Source organism: Engystomops pustulosus, chromosome 6 (genome assembly GCF_040894005.1).
Source record: "Engystomops pustulosus chromosome 6, aEngPut4.maternal, whole genome shotgun sequence".
In the NCBI taxonomy this organism is placed as follows: Eukaryota; Metazoa; Chordata; class Amphibia; order Anura; family Leptodactylidae; genus Engystomops; species Engystomops pustulosus.
In genome coordinates, this window is record NC_092416.1 from 129,881,330 (window position 1) to 129,895,337 (window position 14,008).

At 41.7% G+C, this 14,008-nt stretch overlaps 2 protein-coding genes across 9 annotated transcripts in view; one reads left to right on the forward strand and one right to left on the reverse strand.

Moving 5' to 3' along the window:
* FAM217B (family with sequence similarity 217 member B) overlaps positions 1-1,335 on the reverse strand; it is a 39,812-nt gene extending 38,477 nt beyond the window's left edge. For 4 of the 5 annotated variants that reach the window (XM_072111004.1, XM_072111003.1, XM_072111000.1 and 1 more), the window contains exon 1: positions 1,150-1,290. The gene's annotated coding sequence lies outside the window, so the exon portion shown is untranslated. Of the gene's footprint in view, positions 1-1,149 lie in introns of all 5 variants that reach the window. The other variant, XR_011847745.1, reaches the window with a different exon arrangement.
* SYCP2 (synaptonemal complex protein 2) overlaps positions 1-14,008 on the forward strand; it is a 152,008-nt gene that overhangs the window by 24,121 nt on the left and 113,879 nt on the right. For 3 of the 4 annotated variants that reach the window (XM_072110996.1, XM_072110998.1, XM_072110999.1), the window contains exons 1-3: positions 1,231-1,303; positions 9,437-9,483; positions 9,563-9,694. The gene's annotated coding sequence lies outside the window, so the exon portion shown is untranslated. Of the gene's footprint in view, positions 1-1,230; positions 1,304-9,436; positions 9,484-9,562; positions 9,695-14,008 lie in introns of those variants that run through there. The other variant, XM_072110997.1, reaches the window with a different exon arrangement.

A 14,008-nucleotide genomic window follows, 5' to 3' on the forward strand; every position in this document is an offset into this window, starting at 1 on the left:
ATTGGAAAGATTGAAATCAAAAATTGAAATTTCAAAATTTCCACTCCATTTTCATATGCTTCCGGAAAAATAATTAAAGGGTTAACAGACTTCTTAAATGCTGATTTGAATAGGTTGAGATGTTAGGTTCATAAAATGGTGTTACTTGTGGGGGTATATAGTACATAAGCCTTTATACGGCACTTCCAAACTGAATTGATCACCAAAAAGTTCGCATTTTTCAAATTTCAAGAAAATCTGAGAAGTTGCTACTAAAACTTCAAACCTTCTCACATCCATAAAAATAATGGAAACGTAAAACAAATTATGGATATAAAAAGAAGACCAATGGCAAAAGGTTTCTATCAAAAAAAATTTGTGGTATCACTTTTTGTCTAAAAATTATAACATTTGAAACTTTGAAAATAGTCATTTTTTTCAAATTTTTCCTAAATTTTTGAATTTTTACCCCCCAAAAAAGGAACGGATCACCGAAATGACACTACTAACATAAACTACAATGTCTCACGAGAAAACAATCTCAAAATCACAGAGATATCTTAAAGCGTTGAAAAGTTATTACCACAGGAAGAGACACTGGTCAAATTTCCAAAAAAAGTTGCGAGCCTTAACCTGCAAACAGGCTGCGTCCTTAAGGGGTTAAAGGGTCTTTCAACACAGATGCAATTTTTGTGATGTACTGTCAATTGATATAGTAATAAAGATTTTGGATTTATTTATCGGTTGAGGTTTATATGTGTGCTTTTCTATGGAGGTTTGATAGGGGTTATTTTGATGTTTTGGGTCTTTCCGACTTTTTGAGCAGTGATAGTGGATTAGATAGTTATGTATTCCTGCAGGTGAAGATTATTCGGAATTGCAGTCTCCACAAAATGTATGTCATAAATGTGTGAAGACATACAGTCCAACATATCATGAGCAATCTTCCTTCTACAGTGTATTTGCCACAGCCTAAATCATTGTCAGTGTCCCTGCTAGTTTCCCCATTCACACCAATGAATAAACTGTGGGACAATACTTTTGTTTCCCCCAACATCGCGTATAAAGTATTGGAAAGTATCAGATGGCAGAATGAACTATGGAATGAACATAATGATGTTATAATGTCTACACCCATTGCCTTTCTGTGTTACGAGGGCGACAACTTACCTTATTGTAGGTTGCCGCCATTACACGCCAGCGCTGAAAGAACTCGACGCTTGATTGGCTGGAGACGTGACTGGCAAACGCAGCAGTGCGGCCGCCCGCGTATGTGGAATTATCACTGCGCAATGGCGGGAAAGTCCTGAAGTCCTCCCCTGAGGTAAAGCAGCTCGGAGCCTGCAGAGCGGGACGCAAACCTGATCATAGCCACCGCATAGCGATCATAATCCGCGGTGATTTCTAGTATTTCACTAAGAAGATGTATGTGACTTATAGACACCCTATAGACAGTGTACATGTTACATCGGTTTTACAAAGGATAACTTCTTAAAATAGTCGTCCTGTTTTCGCCTTATAGCTGATGAGGAAAGCCGTGTGACTGCCAGTCTCATCATCATCTTTTTTCCGGAAGAGATTTTTTTTAACAAGGTTTGTTTAATGCGTTTTAGGGCAGATCTCGCTGATCAGCTTCGCAATGTGGTAGGCAGTCTTGTAAGAGGAGCTTGCACTTCACAAGCCTGTGACATTAAGTGCATAGTGCAAATGGTCACTTACATCTTAAGTGAAAAGGGCAGAGCTGCCATGCCAAACACTATAGCCACTATACAACATACGGTGCTCCTGAACACTACGATCCTTGATTATGGGGGTACCAGGTATTAGATCCCACCACTATTAGTGTTTTAGTCCCAGACAATCTGTTAATGACAGCTGGCCCTTTACTTTAAAATGATACCAGTGTTTTCCGGTGACATCTTGTTGGATAAGGGCTAACTTGCTGATTGGTTTGGTTTAATTATGGGAATTACGGCTCTTCTTAGTGATCTGGCTCATTAGGCTCAGCTCCCTAAGGCTGGTGCCACACGTGGCGCTTTTGTCGGCGTTTGCGAACGCAAACGCAGACAAAGTCGCGCCCACCGGGGCGGGCCTCGGCCCGATCGCATCGGCGTTTCTATGGAAACGCCTGCGATCGGGAACGAGACGCCGGTGTTTCGCGTTAAATTAACACGAAACACCGGCGGCTCGTTCCCGATCGCAGGTGTTTCCATAGAAACGCCGATGCGATCGGGCCGAGGCCCGCCCCGGTGGGCGCGACTTTGTCTGCGTTTGCGTTCGCAAACGCAGACAAAAGCGCCACGTGTGGCGCCAGCCTAAGAAGAGCTGGCTCCTGAAAGGCTCCCTATTAAATATATAATAGGGAGCCACAGGCCAGTCAGCCATCCCACACCACTTTTAACTGGATTTTATCGGCTTAAAGGGGTTGTCCGAGTTTTCAAAAAAAACTATATGTGGCCGGGAGCGGGCTGACTAAAACAATAAAGATGTAATTACCTCCCGGAGCTGCTTCGGCGGCCATGTTTGTTTACATGGCGCCCGGACCGACAGCAGCGCTGGATACCGGAGGGCATCGGAGGTAAGTACATCTTTATTATTTTAGGCAGCCTGCTCCCGGCCACATATATTTTATTTTTTTTTAAAACTCGGACAACCCCTTTAAAGGGGTAGTGGTGAGCTGGTTAGGGGCGGGGTTAAGTGAACCATTGGTTTACTGAGGTGAGCCGGCTCACGTCGTTCACGAACAAAAGCCGGCTCTTAGGCTGGTGCCACACACACCACTTTGTCTGCGTTTGAAAACGCAGACAAAGCCGCACCCACCAGGGCGGGCCGCGGCCCAATTGCATCAGCGTTTCTATGGAAACGCCTGTGATCGGGAATGAGCAAAACATTAAATTAGAGTGGCTCGTTCGCGAATGACCAGTTTGGTTCCTAGTGATGGACAGGGGCCGAGTGAGCTCCATACTGTGGATAGGGGCTAACTTGTTGTCACTGGGGAACCCCTTCAAGGGTCTTTACAGGAATTCTGAAAACCTGCTAAGGTCAGAGGCAACCAAAAAATAAAAAACTCCCCGGCTCTGGCTCCTATTTCCAGCATTGTGGTCTCCTGACCTTTAGCACTGCTGGCTTTTTTTTTAATAATTTTGACAAATATAAAATGTTAATTAAAATCGTCAAAAGGTTGTACATTTCCTAAAAAGGTATCAATGAAAACATCATCAGATCTTGCCAAAAATTATATAGGAGTCTGATTATGAGGAAGCAGTAATGTTTTTCCCCCGCAAAAATATATATTTTTTAATCAAAACATAACAGAAATGCATTATTTATGTGATCCTACAGCCCTATTGTCATTTCGACAAACTTAAAGGAAATTAACCATCCAGAATCTACTTTTCTTAGAGCAGAGCTCCCATGTAGCCTGTTAAGAGCCACAGCACCTGTGGGGGCCGTGCCCACCCATTCACAAGTGGAGGGAGGCAAATCAATAGGGGCTCACAAAGGCCACTCCATGCCCTTAGTAGCCTCTGCAGGTTATAAATAAAATAAAGTTTATAAACCTGTAAGCAGATTCCCAATGCAGGCAGTCCCCGACTTATGTTGTTCCGACTTGCGAATGACCCATAGTTACGAACGGGGATTTCACCAGCACAGAAAGTCTGCAGGAATCTTATGCAAGTGTGATCCCTGCTCATGCAGCTTGACTCTCATCCAGCACAGGCTGCAACACACTGCCGGGGAAAATCGCAGGTATCCAAGTACGTCCATGGTTACCCGCAATCTTCATAGATTTTATTTCTTGTAGCGCAGGCGATCGGATATACACGGATGCTTATGATGGTAAGCCCACAATTTTTTATAGTTTATTCTTCTACTAAAGCAGTCAACGGCTTCAGCTTTTATCGTCCTGCAAGCTGCTGCCATACACGATCGCGGGTATACATGATGTTACCAGCGCAAGCGTCCTTGGATACCCACGATCGCTTCCAGGAGAATAGAGCGCTTTAGCCACTGTCTGCGCTAAAAAAAGAAAAGCTATAAAGATTGCGCAAAATATTCTGACACCATCCAATCAGCTAAGGGTGAGGGCGCGCTGAGCAGCGGCTGCGCGCTCCCGGCATCATGTTTCTGCAGTGCCGAGTGCGCGCAGCCGCTTGTCCCTGGCAGCACACGGAATACAGAGTGATCTCGCACTGCCCTCACCCTTAGCTGAGTCTCTTAGCTGACACCATCCGACGCTGATTGGATGGTGTCAGAATATTTTAGCATACTCACACCCCCCCACCCGTGCTGCAGCTCCTCCTTTCTGACGATACAGACCTCGGAATCGTCAGATCACGGGGGGCATATCTCGGGAACGGAGGGGGCTAGAACGAAAATTCCAAGTGCCCCAGAATCATGATACTAGCGCCTACATGCCGGTATGTTTAGTTTGGGAAGTCTGGGGTGGTGACAGGTCCTCTTTAAAGTGCAGCAGCTTCAGTATTCCTCTGCAAGCCGCTGCCTCTGTAAATCATGTGCAGCATCTTCATTACGCTCCTGAAAGCCGCTACCATGTGAGATCCCAGGTATCCAAGGAGGCGTGCACAATCTAACTAGCACAAGTGTAACTTTCTATCTATACGCTGTCCACAGTAGCCTATGTCATGCAAAACAAAAAAAAAGTGACTGAAGTTACTTTACATTACCAGAATATATAGTTCCAACTTACATACAAAATCGATTTAAGTACAAACCTATAGTCCTTATCTTGTACGTAACTCGGGGACTGCCTGTACATTATAAAATATGTTCAGGGATGAGGCAGACATCAGAAATCTGCCTCCAGACATACTAACAAAAGTAAATTCTAGACTTTAGATTTCATTTAAAGCTGTAAAAAACAAAGTCTGTAAGAAAATGGCAGGACTTTTTTTTTACTATTCTACTATATTTGGAATTTCTGTCATTTTTCTCAAGACATTGCATGGAGTATTAAATGTTACCACCAATAGAATTTCTTCCACAGAAATCAAGCCCACGTGGTGTTTTTCATGTTACTATCCGTTCGGCTGCTGCGTCTAAAAATTATGTGTTATAGCGCCATGTGTGAACACACCCTGATTGTGACAAGTTCACACAAAATCGGAAAGGGGCTGTGTTGTTCAGGGGTTAAAGCTAGTGTCTTCTCAGGAGCTTAGCAGGAGTCGGGTGTTAGCTGTTTCATAGAACTATCTGTTTTGCGCACTGCACATGTACTATTGCAGTGCGCATTGTGCCAACTCACATCAGGTAGCCAGCCATGCCCTGCTGATGAGAACTCTTGTGATGCTGACTGTAATGGCGCATGCACATATTAAGTCCACTGGGGAAGTGCAGAACTGTGTGGACTTCTCAGCTGCACTCATTGGATTGTGACTGTCAATGTGGTGTGGGATGCAACAGGGTTTGGCAGGCCACATCTGGCCTGTTAGAATGAGTTATGCACCCCCATTCTAGGCATTTAGTTGAGATGAATGTGGCTGCACTTCATGTACAGGCTCAGTATTGAAGCTCCTGGGCTACAGATCAGAGGAATCAGCCACTGGGAAGGAATGCCCGCATTTATCTCAGCAAAGCTGTGGAGCTTACTGACTCCACATCCCTGAGAACAGTACTCTGCTATATCTTGCACAACCAGGAGCTGAGAGCTAGTACAGTTTCTGAGAAAAAAGCAACCGCCAAAATAGAAAACTGCCCCTTTATTTTTATGTTCCATATTCTGTTTTGTACTCTATTAAAGCTTGCAATATAATTTAACCTATCATAGCATTGTATGATCATAAATTGTAAGAGCCCTCATTCCTATTGTTTCGGCTGATTATGTTGGTTACTCTGTAATGACTTGTTTTATTTATATATGTACCCCATGTACTGTACAGCACTGCGTTATATGATGGCGCTATATAAATAAAGCATTGTTATTATCGTAGCACTGTTATTAGAGAGTGCCTGTATAATGCTTTATAAAGCTTTATTATGCTTTATAAATCTGGTATTGGCAGATTTACTCTACAAAAATAGTCTGATGTGGACTGTTTTCCCCTCTCCCTCTGAGGGGCTGCGAGCTGCAGTCTCTTCACTTCTGCAGCTCGCAGCCCGATAGTAGGTCACGTGACCGGAGGTCACTGCTACTCAGTATAATCATCTGATCTGTGTATAAGCAGCTGATCTCTATCTTCTGCACTGGCCGGGAACAAGCTCTGTCCCTCTCTATAGCCCACTGTGTGCTGTGTGCTTCTGCATGCAATGCCATCTGCTGGATCAAGCTGTCAGTGTGACAGCCCAATCCTGTACTGTGACAGGGGGCCGATATTCTCAGACCTCTGTCACAGCTGCCCCTAAATACAGCGCTCAGACTGAGTGAATTCCCAGAGCAGAGAAGTTAATAGACATGTAGAGAAGATGCAATGTGCATTCTCTCTACATGTCTATATGCTGATCACTGATAATAGAGATCCAATTGGATGCACTGTTATCTGTGATTGGTATATAACAGCAGGGGATACATATGTGGAGCTCAGTATAGAAACAAATAAAGTCTATTTAACCCCTTAACGCTCTGCGCCGTAGCTCTACGGCGCAGAGGTATAAGGGATGTATGAAGAGGGCTCACGGGCTGAGTCCTCTTCATACAGAGGTGGGGGTTTTTGCATAATGCATAAAACCCCCACCGCTAATAACCGCGGTCGGTGCTAGCACCGATCGCGGCTATTAACCCCCCCGTTGCCGCCGGCAAAGTTGCCGGCGGCATTGAAAAGAAGGTGGCGCACGGGCGCCGCCATCTTTTTTTTTCGATCGCCACGCCCCCGAACGTCATCGGGGGGCGGCGATCGGTTGCCATGGTAGCCTCGTGTCTTCTTTTGACACGAGGCTATCTGGCAGCTGCAGATTCGTTACAATGAGCCAGTGGCTCATTGTAATGAATGTGCTGCAAAAATGCCATATATTGCAATACAGAAGTATTGCAGTATATGGTAGCAGCGATCTGACCATCTAGGGTTAATGTACCCTAGATGGTCTAAAAGATAGTGAAAAAAAAAAGAAAAAAAAAAAGTTTAAAAAAGAAAAAAAATTTATAAAATATTAAAAGTTCAAATCACCCCCCTTTCCCTAGAACGGATATAAAACATAATAAACAGTAAAAATCACAAACATATTAGGTATCGCCGCGTCCCAAAATGCCCGATCTATCAAAATATAAAAACGGTTACAGGCGGCGGTGACCTCCGAGGTGGGAAATGGCGCCCAAATGTCCGAAATGCGACTTTTACACCTTTTTACATAACATAAAAAATGAAATAAAAAATGATCAAAATGTCGCACAGACCTCAAAATGGTAGCAATGAAAACGTCGGCTCATTTCGCAAAAAATGACCCCTCAAACATCTCCGTGCGCCAAAGTATGAAAAAGTTATTAGCGTCAGAAGATGGCAAAAAAAAATTTTTCTTTTTTGTACACATTCGTTTAATTTTTGAAAATGTATTAAAACACAATAAAACCTATATAAATTTGGTATCACCGCGATTGCACCGAACCAAAGAATAAAGTAGGTGTGTTATTTGGAGCGAAGAGTGAAAGTCGTAAAAACTGAGCCCACAAGAACGTGACGTGCGGTTTTTTTTCAATTTTTCCACATTTGGAATTTTTTTTCAGCTTCGCAGTACACGGCATGTTAAAATAAATAACATTACGGGAAAGTAAAATTTGTTACGCACAAAATAAGCCCTCACACAGGTCTGTACACGGAAAAATGAAAAAGTTATGGATTTTTGAAGTTGGAGAGCGAGAAATGAGCCGAAAAACCCTCCGTCCTTAAGGGGTTAAAAACATCTGAGTTATCCCCCACACCCTAATATAAATAAATGTAAAGTAAACATTTCAAATGGGTGGCCAGTAGAGATGAGCAGACCCGACATCCACGTTCAGGATTTGCCTGAGGGACTTGCTCATAATCCCGAATTGGTGCACTCAATAAGTGGACAAGTGTGTAGTAACCGAGTGGTCACAAAATAGCCTGCACACTAAATATAGTATGTAGCAAAGAGGAAAAAGCTAGTATGTATAGGCATAAAGTACATTTCTTTTATTTATTCAAAATATTCCTTTAAACAAACACCATGCATCAAAAATTGCTTAAAAACAATTAAAAGTGTGGAAGCACACATTAGGAAACAACAAGTGGACCAAAACAGTACAAATCGTTCCACACACAGCCACGAGTACTAAGAGGTACACAATCAATTCCCACAGAGTTGCAATAACCAATACATAACAGTCCTGGATGGATAGAATAATGGGAGATAGAAAATAGGAAGACTCCTGCAGTTGTCCCTACATCGATCAACATGGGTCCCTAGTTCACTGAGGTGCTCAATAATAGAAGGATAGAAAATTAGCGAGTGATAGGGTAAACACGAGTATGAACAACATCCTGGGTACTCAGATCAAAGAGAGGTCACAGAATCAAAAGGTGGGAAGCTTCGGTCAAAGTGTTACTCGTGGCTGGAGGCACCCCACACGTTCCGTCGCAGACCTGCGACTTCCTCAGGGGTAAGTGCCTACATGTTGGTGGGCTCCGCCTTAAGTATCCCGGGGTGACCACCTACCTCCAATCAGGTAGTGCGCTCCTGATGCACAACAGCTGTGAGTTGTTCCAATGCGTGCAGGTATCTCAAGCATGCGCTGTAGCATATATAAACATAGAAGTACAAGGTATTGCGATACTATGCGCATGCGCCGTGAAACAAGGATGGCGATTGGATCTCACGGTATTAAGTAGGCGCATGCGCTAGTGCACACCAAAAGAGACAACAACCCCATCCAGTCAAATCCGCATGTATGCGCCTGCGCCATACACGCAACGAGTTTGGTATGGGACAGACGTTCGCCACTATGCGCACGCGCAGAAGAATCCCATGATACGCTGGGACACTCAATCAAGGTGGATAACCAAAGGGTAAGTATAGAATATCTATGAAGTCTCTCAAACCAGCAATGAAAAAATCCAAAAATAAGTAATGACCATAATTATTAAGTATAAATTGTGCAAAAAATAATAACCTGCAATAAAGTGCATACAATAGTGCATTATTGGTCACATTAGTGGTCCTGTCCCTAAGACGGTTGGACCGAAGGAAATACCTAAAGTGCAATACAGTGTCACACATCAACTTTCTTGAATAAATATAAAAATGTATGAATTAAAAATAAGTATTAATAAATAAATATGCTGGAAAATCCCGAATTGGTGGACACACCTAGCCAATTATAGTCATGACCAGTTGCAAGGGGCGTCAATTTGCTGAATTGGCAAAATACTCTTCAAAAATTAGGGTAAGAGTATTATTATCCTTCTGGAAAAATGTTAGTGCAACCTCTGATTACAGTATATCTTTTACTATATAATTTGTTATAAACTTGTTTTTTTGTTTGCAGATTGTAATATCCTTCACATAACAATGCCTATTAAGGAAGATCAGAAGGTATTATACAACAAAAATGTATAAAATGTAATGATATACAGCAATTAGAAGTAGTAACATGAATATTTTTGTTTATTAGTTGGAAGCACATGTGGACCAAGCTTTAAAAAGATGGGAATTTCAGTCCCTTGAAGGAATTCTACAGATAGAACCCACTTCTCAAAAATGTAGCAAGGATTTGCTACTGAAACTTGACCAGCTGGTTTCCAAGGTATCTTCATTGCACTCACACTCGCATTTTCATTTGCATTTGCACCATTTTCTTGTGGCCTTGGATTTTATGGCTTTCACTGTGTGCCCCAAATGACATGTCTCTTTTTTTTCGTTGGGTTTGCGGGAATACCAAATTTTAAAATGTTTTTATATATTTAAAAAATGAAAACCTCTTGTACGAAAAAAAAAAACATTTTGCCATCTTACATACTTTGGTGTACGGAGCTGTGGGTGGTGTAATTTTTTGCAACTTTTGAAGACATTTACAATGCTACCATTTTAACCCCTTAATGACTGCCCTATCGGCTTTTTACGGCAGTCATTAAGGGTACTTCTTCTGACGCGTACGTCTTTCTACAGCGGCGCGTCAGAAGAAGATTTCAGGACATGGGGTCCTGCAAGTGCCGTTGTCGGGCTGTGATGTCACAGCCCAGACCCGGCACTAACACCCGGGATCGGAAAAACTCCGATCCCGGGTGTTTAACCCCTTACACGCCGCGGTCAAGCATGACTGCGGCGTGTCCCGCGTGGATCGGACCCCCCCCCCCCCCCCCCCGACCGGGGGATTTGATCCCTCCTGCCGAAGCCCCGGGTTCCGATGAGTGACCCGGGGCTTCCAGCTCCTCTACCCGCCGGGGTTCTGCCTTCCTGGCAGGACCCGGCTGTAAGTAACTGAGCAGGCGCAGCTTGCTCAGTTACTTTCACTATACACTGCAATACAAGTTTATTGCAGTATAAAGGCTTGAATAAGCGATCGGACGATCGCTTGTTCAAGCCGAGAAGTAGAAAATGTAAAAAAGTAGAAAAAAAAAAAAAAATGTAATCATTTTATTATATAATTAAATAAATAAAATAAAGTCCCATAATCTCCCCAGTTACACATATAATGCAAATACAGTATATAAAACAGAAAAACACACAAAAACACGTACATATTTGGTATCACCGCGACCGTATCAATCTGTACAATAAATCTAAATCAATCTTGAACCCGCTCGGTGAACGACGTAAAAAAAAAAAAACTCGAAAAACTTCCCATAATATACAATTTTTCATCAAACACCATCACAAAAAATGTTCTAAAAAGTGATCAAAAAAAGTTAAGTTCCCTAATATGATACGACTGAAAAGAACAACTCTTTTCGCAAAAAATAAGCCCTCAACGAGGTCTGACAACAGAAAAATACAGAAGTTATGGCCCTACAGAGTTGTCAATAGTAAAAACAATGCGATTTTCTCCAATATTGGTTTTGCTCAGGAAAATTGAGCAAAGATAAGAAAAACTATATAAATGAGGTATAACTGTAATCGTAGTGAACCAGAGAATAAAGATAAAATATTATTTTTATGTTACAGTGAGAGGGGGGGAAAAAAAGTGCTAAAAATCCAAAATAAAAATTGATGATTTTGTTTGTGTCCCCCTTGAAATAGTTAATAAAATCTCATGAATAAGCTATAGTCCCCCAAAATGAATTATCTATACATTGTATCTCATCCAGTACATAATAAGCCCTCATATGTTTGCATTACCAAAAAAAATAAAAATGTATAGGTAGTACAATGTGACAATACAAATCTGCTGTGAATGGCGCCTCCATTCATTCTATACTCGGCCGTGCGCCCATACAGCAGTTTACCACCACATATGGGGTATCAGTACACTCGGGAGGAATTGGGCATCAAGCGTTGCAGTGCGTTTCATCATTTAATTTATTCTGAAAATTTCAGTTTTGGCCTAAATGAATGTATTTTCCAAAAAAATTCCATAGTTTCTAAATCGCAGGTCCATATTGTTTTAACCCATGTGAAACACTTAAAGGGTTAATGGACTTAATAGAAGTTGTTTTACATACTTGAGGGGTGAAGTTTCTATAGTGGGGTAATTTATGTGCTTTTACTATTATTTAGGCCTTTCAAAGTCACTTGGAAGCTGAGTTGTCCCTCAAAATGTGAGTTTTGGCAATTTTCATGAAAATGAGAAAAATCGCACCTAAAGTTCTGCACCTCATAACATCCTAGAAAAGTGAGAGGATGCATAAAATATCATCTCAACATAAAGCAGACATTCCGTAAATGTTAATTATCAAGCTTTTTGGGTAGTTTTACTTCCTGTCTGGAAAGCAGAACATTTCAAACTTGGAAAATGAAGAATTTTTACAAACTTTTGAAATGGCAAAAAAGTGGCATTTTCAACCATTCCATTACGGGGTTAAAGGCTCAGAAAAGAAGTTATTATAATTGATAGATAGGGCATTTTGGGGTGCGGAGATACCTAACATGTTTGTCATTTTTACTGTTTATTTATATCAGTTCTAGGGAAAGGGGAGTGATTTGAACTTTAACCCCTTCTCACCGCTGCTCTTTTTTTTTCGTTTTTGCGTTTTCATTTTTCACTCCCCACTTTCAAATATCTAGCTTTTTTAATTTTTCCATGTGCAGAGCTGTGTGATGACTTGTTTTCTGCATAACAAATTGCAATTCAAAATGGTGGTATTTGACCCGTTATTGGCGCGCGTCAGGTCCCGGTGCATGAAGAGTGTCCTCCCGCCGATCAAAAACATAGCAGCACGTGGGCGCCGCCATCTTGCCTCGGATCACGGCTCCCCATGACATCATCGGGGAGCAGCGATCCGTCGCTATGACAGCCTTGGGTCTTCCAGAGACCCGAGGCTGTCTTGTTTTAACCCTTTCATTACAATGTGCTATCAGGTAGTAAAATCCCCATATACTGCCATACTGTAGTATGGTGGTATACGATAGAATCAGTCAGACAACCTAGGGTTAAAGTACCCTAGGTAGTCTGAAAAATATTAAAAGTAAAAATAAAAAGAAGTTTATATATATATATATATATATATATATATATATATATATATATATATACAGGCGGTCCCCTACTTAAGGACACCCGACTTACAGACAACCCATAGTTACAGACGGACCCCTCTGCCCACTGTGACCTCTGGTGAAGCTCTCTGGATGCTTTAAAATAGTCCCAGATTGCAATAATCAGCTTAAAATTGTCTGCAATGAAGCTTTATTGATAATTCTTGGTCCTATTACAGCAAAAAAATTTGAAACTCCAATTGTCACTGGGGCAAAAAAATAAAATTGTCGGGAACTACAATTATAAAGTATACAGTTTCGACTTACATACAAATTCAACTTAAGAACAAACCTACAGTCCCTATCTTGTATGTAACCCGGGGACTGCCTGTATATATATATATATATATATAAAATAAAAAACCCTAAAAATTTAAATCGCCCCCCTTTACCTAGAACTGATATAAATATTAATAAACAGTAAAAATCATAAACAAATTAGCTATTGCCGTGTCCAAAAATGCCCGATCTATCAAAATATAATAACAGTTTTTCACTGTGTTTAACCCCGTAACGGAAAATAGCACTTTTTTGCCATTTTGAAAAATATTTAAAAAATCAATAAAAAGTGATCAAAAGGTCGCACAGTCTAAAAATGATAGCAATGAAAACATCATCATCAAGTCGCAAAAAATGACACTACCCACAGCTATGTAAACCGAAGTTAAAAAAAAGTTATTGGTGCCAGATGATGGCAAAATAAAAAAATTTAAAAAATTTTGTACAGGAGGCTTTAATTATTGTAAATGACGTCAAGGGAGCGATCCATTTTTTTTTAAGCTGTCGGCTAAACTAGCAATGACCTTGAGTGTTAGCAGTAAGTCTTTGCTACAATATGCAGCAAAGCCGGTGAGCCCTCTCCATGCACCCGCTCCCGGCTTGTGACGTACCATTACCTTTTTAGATATCTTTATACATGTTCTACTGATGCCTCTATGCATGGGACTATAACCACCATTCTTATGAAAAGACATTTATTTATGCCCTCTTTCATGGAGGCAAGGAGCTGCAGGATACAGTCAAGTTACTCTGCCCTCCTAACTGACACTACTGACAGTTGTTAAGCAGGCATAGTTTAAACTTTTGCAATGGATTTCACAAAAATATGTGGCTTTTGTACAACATTGCAAATACACTACAGACATATACAGTATGCAAAATTTATCACTAAGGAAAACCATCTAAGATACTGTATTTTCCGGGCCATTAGGCGCACCGGAATATAAGGCGCATTAGTCCGATGCGCCTTATATATGTAATAATTCCATATATAAGGCGCATCGGACTATAAGGCGCGGGGTCTGGGGGCGCGGCGGAGGTCCGGGGGCGGAGCGGAGAACTGACGGGACGCGACGCGGAGATGAGACGCGGCGACGCGGGGAAGGTGAGTGGGGAAGGTGAGGGGGAGGTGGAGGATGGCAGCGGA